Source organism: Rana temporaria, chromosome 2 (assembly GCF_905171775.1).
Source record: "Rana temporaria chromosome 2, aRanTem1.1, whole genome shotgun sequence".
Lineage (NCBI taxonomy): Eukaryota > Metazoa > Chordata > Amphibia > Anura > Ranidae > Rana > Rana temporaria.
Window position 1 is genome coordinate 132,376,097 of NC_053490.1, and position 16,106 is coordinate 132,392,202.

General features: G+C 44.6%; 1 protein-coding gene across 2 annotated transcripts in view; it reads left to right on the top strand.

The window, feature by feature from the left end:
• Positions 1-16,106, top strand: part of DGKA (diacylglycerol kinase alpha) — a 275,733-nt gene that overhangs the window by 55,791 nt on the left and 203,836 nt on the right. For both annotated transcript variants that reach the window (XM_040341070.1, XM_040341071.1), the window contains exons 2-3: positions 3,813-3,854; positions 3,968-4,034. The gene's annotated coding sequence lies outside the window, so the exon portion shown is untranslated. The remainder of the gene's footprint in view (positions 1-3,812; positions 3,855-3,967; positions 4,035-16,106) is intronic.

Genomic DNA, 16,106 nt, shown 5'->3' on the forward strand with positions numbered 1-16,106 from the left:
ATCTTAGATATGTGGCCGTGTGATAGATTTTCGTGCATCAATGTACACAAGAAGGATAGAACCGCTCCCTCCGAGTATTGGTAGCAATCAAAATCCAGGGATCTACAGAAAACTAACCACCGATTCCAAGCGGCCGAATAGCCCGACCAAGTATGAGAGGATACAGAGTTCTGGATTACTGTAGAAAGGCTTGCTATATCAGGTCCCACAGATGAGCTGGACATACACAACCCTCGGGATCTGCCTGTGGGAATAACTGCCGGAACCGTGACATCTGAAAACGGGATAGAGCATCCGCAATAGTGTTAGCCTTACCGGGAATATGCTGAGCCTTCACCCAAATATTATGTTTTAGACAAAGCAAAACAAAATGCCGAATCAACCTGACTACTGACAAGGATTTGGAAGAGAGACAGTTTATGGCAAACATCACCCCTTTGTTGTCCGTCTGCACCGTTATACGCTTATTCGCGAAGTGAACACTCCAAAGTTCGAAAGCTGCCACAATAGGAAAAAATTCCAGCAAAACAATATTCTTGGTGAGTTTTCGGGTCACCCAAGAGGCAGGCCAGGCGCCGCAAAGCCAGTGTGTTTGCCATATGGCCGCGAAGCCCAAGGAGCCCGCTGCGTCAGTGTGAAGCTCTAGCTCAGTAGCCAAAACAAAATCCGCTTGGAAAAATGACCTCCCGTTATACTGATCAAAAAATTTAAACCATACCGACAGGTCATCTTTCAGTTCTGCAGATAATCGAACGTGCGAAAACGGAGATTTGAGCCCCGATGTTGCCAATGACAGACGACGTGAAAATATTCTGCCGACCGGCATGATTCTGGACGGGAATGCCAACAGGCCGAGCAAGGATTGGAGCTCCTTCAATAAAACCTTCTTTTTTCGAAGCATACCAATTATGACCAATTTCAGACGATCGATTTTGCTTTCTGGCAACCGAAATTCCAAGGCAAGGGTGTCAATTGTGATACCCAAGAATTCGAGGGACACCGACGGGAGGATGGTCTTCTCTTCTGCTAGGGGAATACCAAAATAAGCCGATATTTTTGAAAAAAGCTGCAACAGCTGCAAACATGCCGGGGAACCTGCCGGCCCGATGAAGAGATAGTCGTCCAGGTAATGGACTATGTAGTCCAGACCTGACTCAAAAGATACAACCCATTGTAAAAAGGACGCGAACGACTCAAAATAAGCGCAGGATAGTGAACACCCCATTGGTAGACACATATCGAAAAAATACTTGTCTTCGAAACAAAAACCTAACGAGTTGAAAGAAAATGGGGCAATAGGCAGCAGCCTAAAGGCAGCTTTAATGTCCGCCTTAGCCAATAGCGCGCCTTGACCAAGGCGCCGGATCACCTTTATGGCATCCTCAAAAGTTGAATAGGAAACTGAAGAAAGGGAAGTGTCTATATCGTCATTCAATGAGCTCCCCGCCGGGAATGATAGATGGTGAATTAAACGATAAGCATTGGGTTCCTTTTTTGGTACGATACCCAGGGGAGAAATGCGGAAATTAACAAAAGGTGGCGAGGCAAAAGGACCTGCTACTCTACCCTCTCTGACTTCTTTTAATATTTTTCCCCGGACAACCTCAGGAAACCTGTCCACTGATTTCAAATTTTTAACTGGTTGGCAACCTATACCTGTAAAAGTTGGTAAAGGAAAACCATCCCTAAAACCTTCAGTTAAGAGGCTGGCCTTCACCCTGTCTGGATAGATTGCCAACCAATGAAGCATGTTTTCCAGCCTCACTGGCGTGCAGGCTTTTGGAAAAAATATCCCTTTGGGAGCTGGTAGGGGTGTTCTTTTTAAAGCATTTTGCCACGGGGTGTGGACCTGAACAGAAGGAGCATTCATGTTTAAAGCGGCAAGAATTACCCCACTTGCACTGACTTTCATTGAAAGAATAGCAGTAACCTTTCTTGTATGGAGACTGGCCAGTGCTATTGACTTGAGGCGTTGGTTTCGGAGGGACGGATCTCTGGGGGACAATAAGATTTAGCCAGAGGCCTACGTCCTTCATGCCCCATTGCAGGCTGGGATAAACAGCCAACTTCTGGCGGAAGGATTCATCGTATGCAAACCATCCGAAACCACCAAAGCTTTTGTACGCTTCCAGTATGATTTCCACATGCTGGAAAAGGCCGCTGCAGCGATCCGGGAATTTTTCTCCCATTACGCTAGCGAAGATGCAGAAGGCCTGCAGCCAATTAAAAAAGGACCTGGCTACCGGCCTCCTCCTATCATCCTCTGACCTATCATCCACCCTTCTGTCTGTGCGCAAAAATTCTTTGGCAGAGGGAAGTAGAGACAGCATGTCAATGAATTCCCCTTTCCAAATTTTTTCTTTTAGAGATGTAGTTAAATGAAAACCCAGGGGTGATAGTGCACAGGGCATTACCTCACGGACAGATGTTTCAGGGACAGGATGATTAAATAATTCTGTTGTAGGATAAGTGTTAGTAAAAACAGGTGTATGCATAACTGTAGAAGCAGGCATATTGACATTAGACCACACTTTAACAGGAGAATTATTCACAGGTAAAGCAGGTTCAGAGGGTACAGCAGGTGAGTTTTGCTGGGACACCACTGCCTCTGCAATTTTAGACAAAGAAGAAAGGAGAGAATCCAGCAGAGGGACAGAACCATTGTAAGCAGCCTGAGGCAACATTACTGGGAGAGCAGGGGTTAATTTACCTTGCAGAGCCTCCGGTGCGTTCTGGCCTCCGTCCTGTAGGTGGCGCCCTGGCGGCTGGTGTGTGCTGCTAGCTGGTATAGGAGCTGGGCTAGGAGCTGGAGGCACGGCTGTGCGCCGCCCACGGCTCCCTTTTCCACCAGGTCTGCATGGGGAGGAGGAGGGGGCCCGCTTGCCTCGGCCAGACCTCCTCACTGTAGGGGTGGCGACTGCATCCTCCTGCTGGCGCCGGGACTCCTCTTCTTCAGGCGTTGCGACTACAGATCGCTCCGCCGCACAGCTGCGTCTGGGTCTCGAGGTGGGAGGGCTGGCATCATGGCGCTGTTCCTCCTCGGTTGCCGCGTGTGTCGCCGACGATCCTTCTCCCACATCCGCGGTCCGTTCTTCAGCCGAATCTTCCATGACCAGGCAGCGGCGGATCCAGTCTTCCCCTCCGGCGCTTTCTGCTCTCACAAGGAGTTCCCTCAGGAGTGAGTTCATGGCGGGCCCGCAGGATCAAAGTCCAGTACCCAGCCAACAGCCCTGAGTGGACGCAGCTGCAGCCTTATATAGGGTCCATCCGGAATCCAGAACCTTCCAGCGGTCACCTGCTCTACCTGGACCAGTCAGAGCCCACTTATCCAGGTACCTGTAATTTACTAGAAGCAGGAGAAATTGCACAGGTGTTTTATAGTAACAATCAGGTGTTTTACTATACTGACCATATAATTTTGCCAGTAGAAGCCAGGCCTGAAAAGGGGAGGGGGAGGGGCGGCCGCAGGACCCATGTGCATGGGCCCAAATGAATTGTGCCCTTTTATGCCAGCACATCTACATAGATGGTTTGTACTAGGCAAGGCACATTAATGCTATGACACAATGGACATGAATGCACTGCAGCGGTCAGGGCTGGTGTTAATTGGCCCTCAGTCATACTTTAAATAGCTGCATTTGTTATTTTAAAAATCTAGTATAAGGGAACAGTAATGGTGAAAAAATGTACTTGTGGATTTAATCATTGTTTACTGAATACTATTTTATTCTCCGTGTAACTAAGGCATGGACAGGGTATGTCCTTTGCCTAAATACTTTGTGCTAACAGGTGTCCCTCTTTTTCAATTTCAGATTGTTGGGACAATGCCTGACGATAATCTGAGCACACAGCAGGTAAGTTCTGTTCTCTGTACTCATCTCAAGGTTTCATTTATAGTTTGGCAGGACTGTCGCTATTGGACCAAGGTTATTTTCTCATAATAAAATGATCTTTTTACCCCCCCCAGGCATGAAATTTTGAGTTAACGTTCTGAAAAGGGATTTTCTTACAGTATACTGGGGCCTTTCACTCAAGTAAGTGTTTTATGACTCTTATACAAAGGAAACGGGGTGACAGGGGTCATACTTGTCACTGGGTTTAAAAGGCCATACAACTGTGTCCCTGGTGACCTCAGTGTGCTACTGTAGCTGCAAATGTCATTGTGTGTGGGTCCAGCAAGAGCAAATTGTATTCTTTATTTATTTTTTATTATTTGTTGTTTTATTGTTATTCTGATGTTACATGGATGTTGAATATAGACACTGCACAGAAATGATTGTAAAAAGATTGGGAGAGTCAGTCATGGTTTGCATATGAACTGGTTCTTGTCAGCTCAGTCATTTGCTGTAAAAAAAGGTCTGGATTCTTTCCTACATGTACATAATAGAACTGCATTATCACTAACATTTACAGTGAAACCTCGGAATGCGAGTAACGCGGTTAACGAGGGTTTCGCAATACGAGCACTTTTTTTTTTGAGCCTGTTGTCTCTCAAAACAAGCAGGGTTCAAGCCACAGCGGTGTGCACTACTGCATTTGGCCTGAGGTGCAGGGGTGACTGAGCCGAATACTCTGAAAAACTCAAATACTCTGGGCCAGATTCAGAAAGAATCGCGGCGGCATAACGTATCGTCTTTACGTCACACCGCCGCAAGTTTTCAGCGCAAGTGCCTGATTCACCAAGCACTTGCGTGTAAATTTACGGCAATGTAACGTAAAGCCGTCTGGCGCAAGCCCGCCTAATTCAAATGAGGCGTTTACCATTTAAATTAGGCGCGCTCCCGCGCCGAACGTTCTGCGCATGCTCCGTTAGTAAATTTCCCGACGTGCTTTGCGCGAAATTACGGCGCCCCGACGTGTTTGTGAATGGCGACATGCGTAACGTACTTACGCCGGGAAAAAAAATGTTTTAACCACTTGCCGACCGCGCACCGCCGAAATACGTCCACAAGGTGGCTCTCCTAGGCGAGAGCACGTAATATGACGTCCTGCCTATTAGCCGCCACTAGGGGCGCACACGCGCCGCCGGAGGCGCGCGCGCGCCCCCCGCTCGCCCCCGACTCCCGTGCGTGTGCCCGGCGGGCGCGATCGCCGCCGGGCACACGCGATCGCTCGGTACAGAGCGGGGAACGGGAGCTGTGTGTGTAAACACACAGCTCTCGTTCCTGTCAGCAGGGGAAATGCTGATTTTCTGTTCATACAATGTATGAACAGAAGATCAGTGTTTCCCCTAGTGAGGCCACCCCCCCCCCCCACAGTAAGAACACACCCAGGCATACTTAACCCCTTCCCCGCCCCCTAGTGTTAACCCCTTCACTGCCAGTGGCATTTTTATAGTAATCCAATGCATTTTTATAGCACTGATCGCTATAAAAATGCCAATGGTCCCAAAAATGTGTCAAAAATGTCCGAAGTGTCCGCCATAATGTCGCAATACCGAAAAAAAAATCGCTGATCGCCGCCATTACTAGTAAAAAAAAATATTAATAAAAATGCCATAAAAATACCCCCTATTTTGTAAACGCTATAACTTTTGCGCAAACCAATCAATAAACGCTTATTGCGATTTTTTTTTACGAAAAATATGTAGAAGAATACGTATCGGCCTAAACTGAGGAAAAAAAAATGTTTTTTTATATATTTTTGGGGGATATTTATTACAGCAAAAAGTAAAAAATAGTCATTTTTTTCAAAATTGTCGTTCTATTTTTGTTTATAGCGCAAAAAATAAAAAACGCAGAGGTGATCAAATACCACCAAAAGAAAGCTCTATTTGTGGGAAAAAAAGGACGCCAATTTTGTTTGGGAGCCACGTCGCACGACCGCGCAATTGTCTGTTAAAGCGACGCAGTCCCGAATCGCAAAAAGTACTTTGGGCAGCAATATGGTCCGGGGGGTAAGTGGTTAAATTCGACGCGGGAACGACGGCCATACTTTAACATGGCTGGTGTAAAGTTAAGCCATGAAAAAGCAGGCTTAACTTTGCGACGGGAAAAAACGACTTGCGACGACGTAACGCACGCGAGTAGCTTCGTGGATCGCCGTAAAAGCTAATTTGCATACCCGACGCTGTAAAACGACGCGAACTCCACCCAGCGGCGGCCGAAGTATTCCAGCCTAAGATCCGAAGGCTTACGAAGCCGTAAGCCTGTCGGATCTTAGCCAAATGCCGTTGTATCTTGTTTGTGAATCACAAATTAAGATACGACGCGGCAAATTTGAAAATACGCCGGAGTATCAGTAGATACTCCGGCGTATTTCTTCTATGAATCTGGCCCCTTGTTCCCAAGCCTTTCCGAGTTCAGCAGAGCTGTCCCCAAGCCTTTCCTAATATTTCTGAGGCTCTCCGGCGCCCCCCCCCCCACCAATGGCCAAATGCGGCATTGCATGCCATAGAAGTCAATGTGGAACCAATTATTTTTATTTCCATCGACTTCTATGGGGAAACTCGCTTTGATATGCGAGTGCTTTGGATTACGAGCATTCTCCTGGAACGGATTATTCTCGTAATCCAAGGTTCCACTGTATAGGTAAAGTTGATCCAGGGAATATCTGATTGCCTCTTAGGGGAACAGGAAGGACATTTTTTTCCCCTGCTGTAGCATATTGGATTATGCTTTGCTTGGGTTTTTTTTTTTTGCTTTCCTCTGGACCAACTGTGCGAATAGAACTGTGTATATGGGATTATATGATGATATTTGTTATTTATTTTTTATTGGTTGAACTAGATGGACTTTTCTTTTTCTTCTTTTTTTTTTTAACCCGACTATGTAAACTGCATTTAATATATCTAACTAAGCGTTGTAAATATTTTCAGAGCATAACATTTTGTTACAGCTTTATGGTTGTAGTGGCCTCAGTCTGATTAATGATCTGCTGATTACATGACAACAAGAATGATCTCACTGACGTGATAAAAGAATTATCGCCAGTTACCTCAGATTCCTTCTACATGGTGAAGGGTGTAAATCTGATCTGTAATTTTAACTATTTCCTCAGCCAGTTCTATAAGTAAAACTGTTCATTTCTATGCTTTTGATAAATTTGCTCAGTTTCTGATCAGGTATGGAAAAGTAAACCCTACAATAGGTAATTGTTACTGATGTTCACTGACACATAATCTTAAATCAACTTTAAGGGTCACTAAAGGATTTTTTTTTTTGCTAAATAGCTTACTTTACCTTACTGCAGTCCTGGTTTCATGTCCTCATTGTTTGTTTTTGCTCTGATCCTTCTCTGTTCTGAACACTTCCTGGTTGTCTGTTTCCTGATGAAAAAAGTCATGGGAGCTTTCTCTCTGTGGTCACTAATCAAGGAGGTGTGATTACTGTGTGTCTAAAACACCTCAGCACCAATCAGTTTTGTTTTACAAACCATCAGTGCCCTGTATTGGCTCTGTGTCTCTGTACATCACACAGCAACGAAACTGAAACTGTAGGTACATTATATGATTGATTTTTATCTATTTTTAATAATTTTTAAAAGGAATCAGTTAACTATTATGTCTCTATACCCTGTAAACAGTCATTTCAGCAAAAAATATTTTTTCCTTTAAGCCTAGGTTCACATTGGAACGATTTGTCATGTGATTTGAAAGATAAAATTGCATTACAAGTCTCAGCCTATTGGCGGCAATGGCACTGTTCCAAACGGTGTGACGCGGATTTTGTGGCACCACACTGATTTGCAAAAGTAGTTCCTGCACTACTTTTGCCGATCTCGGGTGCGACTTCAATAGACATCTGTGTATGAAGCCATGAAGACTTGTCAGAAGTGATTCATGCTGATAGCAGAGGAATAAGGCAGCAGACAGAAATGACACTAAGCCCCCATTCACACCTAGGCGTTTTGTCGCCTGTAGTGTGACGCCGCAGCAGCCCCGAGACGCCAGAGGGACGAAAACACATGCACCTCTATGGAGATGGTTCACATCTCCACGCCTGCCGCCTGCCGCCTGCCGCCTGCAAAAAAGTCCCGGAACCTTTTTTTCAGGCGGCTTTCGGCGTTCGGCATAGGAGATGTGAACCATCTCCATAGAGGGGGTGAAGGCTGCATTCACAATCGCGGCGTTTTGTCGCTGCAAATCGCGGTACAAAACGCCGCTATTTGTCGCCGCAATTCGCGGGACAAAACGCCGCGATTTTGTACGCCGAAGTGTGAATGCAGCCTTAGTGCTTTTAATTGAGACACACAATAGCGGTATATGCTTTGTTTATATTTCGTGTCTGAGGTTTACAATCACTTTAACGATTTCCAAAACGGTTACATTCAAGGCATGCCGTGAACAATATCTGCCACAGTTACTATTGTGCTTATGTTACCTCTGAATCGCAGTCAGGCCATCAAATGGCTTATGTCATAGCTGATCACATGTGCACAATCCATGGCAACTTGAGACCAAACAGAGACTAAGAATGGCAGCTTCCTTGGCTGTTAAGGATATGATGGTTTGGTTTCACTTAGAACTTTTAACAACTTTTCTACAGTTTTTTTAATTGAATCAAAAGCGCAAAACAAAAAGGTAACATTTTGCAGCTTACTAGCCTTTAGATGTGGTGGCTGCATTAGTTTTAGTTTCTTTCTTTTCATTTGGTGGCCTAACAAATAACAAGCTTCCTGCACCTGTGTGCCTACACTCACATAATCCACTGTATATATGGTGGGAGCCATGGTTGTCACCTTGGGACAGGCGTGAAAACACATCTTCCTCTTGCTTTATCAACATTACATGGATGGGTAGTGGAATCAGTTTAAAGACAATAGCATGAAAGGAAGATGAGATTTTTTAATATATCAGTTCCATTCAGAGGAAACGAGGACACCAGATTTCCGGCAGGATCCACAGATGTTTTCTGTATTTGGTGGAAATTTTCATAGCCTGAAAATGAAAACGATAGTAGCCTCCACATTTGAGGACTGTAAGCTGCAATATATCCCATTTTTAGGGCCGCCATCAGGGGGGTACAGGCATTACACATGTAAGGGCCTCGAATGTCCCCAGGGGCCTGGTCACCCCCCGCTCCTCTCTCCAGCACGTGTGTATGGGGTCTTACGCTGGCCATACACTGTACAATATTTTTATTACATTTTCTTTAGATTTACCTTCAACTATGTAGTGCAAGGGCCTGCCTGATCTCGCACAAATTGAAAGTCATTAGGTTAGACCTCATATTCCTCCTAAAGGAAAGTTGTACAAAAAAATTGTATAATGTATGGCCAGCCTTAAAGCGGAGGTTCACCCTAATAACATGTATATCTGACCAACTTCCTTATACTTGTAACAAGTACAGTCCGCAATTTGTTTTGTTTTTTATGCTGTACGTACCTTGTAATCCATCTTTTCAATCTACTTCTCCCTGCGGGAGTAGGCATTTCTATGCCTAAGGGGATAGTCATCTGGGAGGTCGCCCAGATGATTGATGTCTGTTCTCCCCGGAGGGACCAACTTAGGCCCGAAACCAGGAACACTGCATAGCACGCACACTCCGACCAGGTAGGCCATAATGCCGGAGCGCCATGACGTGGCCACCCTGAAGGTGGGTGCCACACCGGAAGAAGATCCCGCCTCATTGACGTCTGTTGGTAGTTTGCTTTTTTGTGCTCTCCTTTTTTCTTTTCCTTCTATTTTCTTTCCCTGACTTGATTTATCTATTTACAGGTATGTCTTCTGCGCTTAGACGCTTCCCTGACGGGTCAGTATTTGGCGCATTACAAATCCAATAAATCAATCAATCAATCAAATCAAGTACCCTCTCCCAGCATGCCCAGCGAGAACACTCCTATTTGATTGGCTGCTGGAAAAGGGCACCCAAGCCTCAACTCCACTGATGCCACCTGTCGTCCCGGGGTGCAATAACACCCCAGCAACAACAGGATGAGCCCACAGTACAGCCAAGCTGAAACAGAGACCCTAACCAAACATTGCAATTGAAATCAGTCCATACACTCTGATTATCCCTTAAATTTCGACCAGCACCGGTACTTGGAAGTAACCCGGCGCTACACATTTATACAAGAAAAGTGTAGCGTAAAATATATGCATGCAAAAAGTAACCAAATGAAGTACAAAGATACCTAATGCACTTCAGTTTACTGCAAAGGATGCCAAGTGATTCATATACATAAGCAAGGGGAAACTCTGTTACTTTAAGGCTGTCTGTGTGATGCTGTGGCTGCCTGTGCCTTGTGTGGGTTGTTTATGTGTCAGTGAGGATGATGACGCAGTGGAGGGTAACTCCTAAAATGAGTATGTTTTGTTGTAGTGGCCGTTTCTAATCAAGCGTCCTTGTGAGCAGCCGCTGTATCCGTCAGGAAATGTTCCATAGAGGCCTTTGCAGTAGCTTAATAGGTTCTCTGCATCAGGTGCACAGTTATTCCTCATCATAGAATTTACTGCTTAATATGGTCTGATAAAGATTGCTGCTCCATTTTAAATGTCAGCCGTTTAGTGGGCGTATTTCATTCCAACAGCGTTTCTAAAGTAAATCAGTCAAACAATTAAAATACAAAAGCTTATTCTGTTACTATTTTTATTATTTTCACTATTTATAGCACAAACGGCACAGTGCTTCTTTTCAAACAGGACTGCCCACACATAATGAAACATATGCTGATGTCAAAATCTGTGTGGTAATTAACGTAATTATTATTTGCTTCATCTTTGTTAAGTGCCATAGATACTTCTGCTGACATCTGCATGGAAAAGCAAGTTAATCCATCATTCAAGATTAAAGTGACATAGAAAGCGAATAATAGTGCGCTTCCTCCTGAGGTGAGGAAGGAGATGCAATATGTTGGCTGCACCATGTGTTGTTTTATTGAGATGTGTTTTAGTTTACTTTATGGGAAAAGTTTTTGGAAAATTGTAAAACTCCTTTTGTTAACCACTTCAGCCCCGGACCATTTGGCTGGCCAAAGACCAGAGCACTTTTTGCGATTCGGCACTGCATCGCTTTAACTGACAGTTGCGCGGTCGTGCGACGTGGCTCCCAAACAATGATCACCTCTGCGGTTTTTATTTTTTGCTCTATAAACAAACAATTTTGAAAAAAAGCAATATTTTGTACTTTTTGCTATAATAAATATCCCCATTTTTTTTTTTAAAAAGCAAATTTTTTCTCAGTTTAGGCCGATACGTATTCTTCATCATATTTTTGGTAAGAAACAATCGCAATAAGCGTATAATGATTGGTTTCCGCAAAAGTTATAGCGCCTACAAAATAGGGGGTCGTTTTATGGCATTTTTATTATCGTTTTGTTTTTACTTGTTATGGTAGCGATCTGCGATTTTTTTTTTTTCGTGACTGCGACATTATTGTGGACACTTTTGACACTATTTTGGGACCATTCACATTTATACAGCGATCAGTGCTATAAAAATGCACTGATTACTGTATAAATGTGACTGGCAGTAAAGGGGTTAACCACTAGGGGGCCGGAAAGTGTTAAGTGTGTCCAAAGGAGTGAATCTAACTGTTAGGGGTGTGGCTTACTGTGACATGTCACTGATCATTGCTTCCGATGAGAGGAAGCAGACGATCAGTGACATGTCACCAGGCAGAACAGGGAGATGCCTTGTTTACACAGGCTTCCCCCCGTTCTGCCGTTCCATGACCCGATCACGGGACACCAGCGGACATCAAGTCCATAGGTCCCGCGGGCAAGGTCACGGAGATCGCGCCGGGGGCAGAGCTAGAAGAATTTTGTAACTAATTGGGTTAATTGGCAACAATTCATTAACATGACTGGGTCTAAACAGGGCACCATAGAGAGTCAGAGTATCTCGGAAGTAAAGATGGGCAGAATAATGTTCCTCAAATCTCGGCCGGTTCAGTGGAGACTGGCCGAGATTCGATCCATCTATGGACAGGCCGGTTGTAGTCAATCCATTGATCAACTTGAATGCAACCAGCCTGAATGCAATTTACTTTTGGTGGCTTTAGCCGCTAGCAGTAATCATTGTGTTCTGCTGGCCAGGTAGATTCCCTACGGCCACTCTGCCAGCACAGTGCTGTGGGAGTTTCAGATGCAAGGCTTGTCAGAGCTCCCAGCAGACTTGAAACAGGAGCGCACTGTGTTGAGCAGAGCTGATACAGATGACAGCCAGGTAGGCACTCAACCAGGATGTGGAAACGCAGCCAGGAACAGGAGTGTGTTCACAGGGATAGCCAAGGTCAGCAGCAGGTGGGCAGCGTGGTACAGAATCATAAGGCAAGGTCAGAAACTGGCAACAAGGCAGAATCAGGATCCAAGTTCAGGTCCGAGGCAAGCCTGGCCAGCAACAAAGGAACACGCAGAGTAGTAGAAGGATGTAGGGAATAGCTAAAGGGCCAGTCAGCACTTAAATGAGGATAATCATCCTTAAATAGCCCATCTAGCGCCAACATGCACTGCGTGTGCGCACGCCTATTCCCTATTCTACCAATAATGATCATTTCCTTGAGCCAAACATCTGATAGGCATTCTCTGAAGTCACTACCATACTACCATACAGGTGCTGATGTGTTTTGAGGGTAACCCCACTTCACCAGAGCTGTATGATGTTATTCAACATCTCACATGTTAAGCAAGGGCCTCCAGTATGGTCGAGGGCCGCATGGGATGGTAGCTAACCTGCTGTAAACGGCACTAGCTGTGTGTGAGATAAAGTGGACGATGGGTCACTTGTATCCAGTGTGTAGAGTGAGCTATCATCTGAATGGATGTGCTGGATTACACTATTTTTTTGCAAAGCATCTTTTGTGAGTAAAAGCGAACATTTAAAAAATAGTTTCATAAAAGATCTTGCACAAGGCTTGTGCGCTTTCTTTTTTTTTTTTTTTTTTTAGTTTGACTCAAATATTCCCCATTCTAGAGAGAGAGCTGCAAGGCCATGGATATCATTTTATGTTGTGTATTTCTATGGGAACATTGTCACAAGGAACCTTGAAAGAAATCTACTAGCAAGATTATGTTCTTTTATCACTGACACAGAGTTATGCTGTTGTATTTGATATTTTCACAATACACGGCATGATTGTGTTGCATCAAGAACTCATGCTGATTGCACCCCTTGGTGCATAGAAGTAGTACAGGCATATGGTTTGAATTGCCAGTATACTTTCTCAACCGTCTCCATTAATAATGTTACTGGCTTTGTTTGCATTCTTGAAGCGGCAATACAGCTTGTACACAGCAGAGCTGTGACTCATTCACTCACCTACTCCCAAGAAGTAACCAGTTGGTGCTTGCAGTTTTCTTCTCAAAGTGAGCTGCGCTCATGTTCATTTAACACTTCATTGCTAAATAATTCCACTCGCTCTGCAGGAGAGAGAGAGGTCCAGGCCTGCTTGTCTTTAGGAATGTCGCATGCATCTCAAATTCAGGCAGTTGATTTCATTGAGCATGCAATATGTCCTTCTATAATTTGCAAACAGATAATCTGTCACATTGCCACTGAAATGTTTTTCATAATGTGTAGTACAAAATATAGTTATCGATATGTATGTGAAAAGCATTGACAAATCTCCTGCTGCGGCTATTGTATTCTGACTGCCGGAGGCGCTGGCTGTCAAAATACCTGGAAGGTCTTCATTTAAAAAAAAAAAAAAAAAGAAGAATGTCAGGCACGAGGGTGCCATCAAGGCCACCCACAAAGAATTTTGGCCCAGATTCTCAAAGGGCTTACGACGGCGCAACGCAATGTACGCCGTCGTTACTCCTAATCTGGGCCGTCGTATCCATGCGACTGATTCTTAGAATCAGTTACGCATAGATATCCATTAGATCCGATAGGCGTAAGGCTCTTACGCTGTCGGATCTTAAATGCATTTTTTTTTTTCGCTGCTAGGTGTCGCCTCCGTCGTTTTCCCCGTCGAGTATGCAAATTGGCAAAATAAGCGAATTCCCGAACGTACGCGCGGTCGACGCAGTGAAGTTACGACGTTTACGTTAGATTTGCGACGCGTAAAGTTGCCCCTGCTATATGAGGGGCAACCAATGTTAAGTATGGCCGTGGATCCTGCGTCGAAATTAAAAAATTTACGTTGTTTGCGTAAGTCGTCCGTGAATGGGGCTGGACGCCATTTACATTCACGTCGAAACCAATGACGTCCTTGCGACGTCATTTAGAGCAATGCACGCTGGGATATTTTCAGGACGGCGCATGCGCAGTACGTTCGGCACGGGAACGCACCTAATTTAAATGCTCCACGCCCCCTACCCGGCTCATTTGAATTAGGCGGGCTTGCGCCGGGAGATTTACGCTACGCCGCCGCAACTTTACAGGCAAGTTCTTTGTGAATAAAGCACTTGCCTGTAAAACTTGCGGCGGCGTAACGTAAACCAGATATGTTACGCCCGCACAGTTTTACGCCCAGATACGAGAATCTGGGCCTTTATGTGCATGGACAGTTTTACACTTAACCACTTCTTTACTGGGCACTTAAACCCCCTTCCTGCCCAGACCAATTTTCAGCTTTCAGCGCTGATGCATTTTGAATGACAATTGCGCGGTCATACAACACTGTACCCAAATTATATTTTTATAATTTTTTTCCCACAAATAGAGCTTTATTTTGGTGGTATCTGATCACCTCTGCGGTTTTTATTTTTTGCGCTATAAACAAAAAAAGGCAGAAAATGTAGAAAAAAAACACAATATTTTTTTACTTTTTTTGTTATAATAATATCCCAATTTTGTTTAAAAAAAAAAATAAAATTTTTTTTTTTTCAGTTTAGACTGATACATATTCTTCTACATATTTTTGGTAAACAAAAATTGCAATAAGCGTATATTGATTGGTTTGGGCATAAGTTATAGCACTTACAAAATAGGGGATAGATTTATGATTATTTTTTTTATTTTTTTTACTAGTAATGGCGGCGATCTGCGATTTTTGTCAGGCCTGCGATATTGCAGCAGACATATCGAACACTTTTTACACTATTTTGGGACCATTCACATTTATACAGCGAACAGTGCTATAAATATGCACTGATTACTGTATAAATGTGACTGGCAGGGAAGGGGTTAACACTAGTGGCCGAGGAAGGGGTTAAATGTATTCCCTGGGAGTGATTCTTACTGTGGGTGGGGGGGACTGACTGGGGGAGGTGAGCGATCTGTGTCCCTATGTAAAAGGGACACAGCATCGGTCTCCTCTCTCCCTGACAGGACTTGGAGCTCTGTGTGTAAACACAGAGCTCCACGTCCTGCCTCTGTAATTGCCGATCGCGAGTACGTGGCGGACATCGCGGCCGTCAGGCACGCGGATCGGCATCACGTGACACGGCAGGCACAGTTTCCCCCCGCTGCGTGGCATGCGGGGGGAATGTGAACAGAAGGACGTCCGGGGACGTCCACCCGGCAGTTGAGAGCCGCGCTGTGGACGTCTTTCGTCTATAGCGCGGTTCTCAAGTGGTTAAAGAGAAGGTAAACCCTCTTAAACATTTTCTAAAAAAAAAAAAACCCTGCAAGAGAAAGGCATAAGGGGGGACCTATGTCGGCAGGCTTTTGTTTGTGTCAGAACTTCTTCCCTCACCATACAAGTCAATGTCAAAACCAAAGCAGGTTGATGGAGGTAAAGGAACCTGAATGATCTTGGGAGTCAGAGGTACTGATGCCTGCTCTTTAGCACTCCTGTTTGGCACTTTTAAAATAAAGATAGGTTCATTTTTATGAACATCTCCAACCCAAGTGTTATTTTAAATTTTCAATAGATCAGGCAAAGATTATAGGTCAGGTTTTTTGTTTTTTTATTTAATCGGATTTAATTTTTTTCCTATCACATAACAAACATATACAAATAAAACGACCAACAAATGAACCCCCGAGAACAAGAAATTGACTTTCACTCCCTTTTTTCATATCCTCTCCTCTCTCTGGGCCATATTCTCGAAAAATATCCGCCTGCTGCGCTTAGGGCACTTACACTCCGCTGTCCCAACTTACTGGAGCAGGTGTTGTATTCCCCAAACACTTGCTCCATAAGTTGGGACAGCGGAGTGTAAGTGTCCCGGCGTAGCCTGGCGGATCTCCAAGGGGGCGTCTTCTATTCAAATGAAGCGCGCCCCCGATGCGAAAGAACTGGGCATGCGCTGGGCTGCAAAAAGCCCAGTGCGCATGC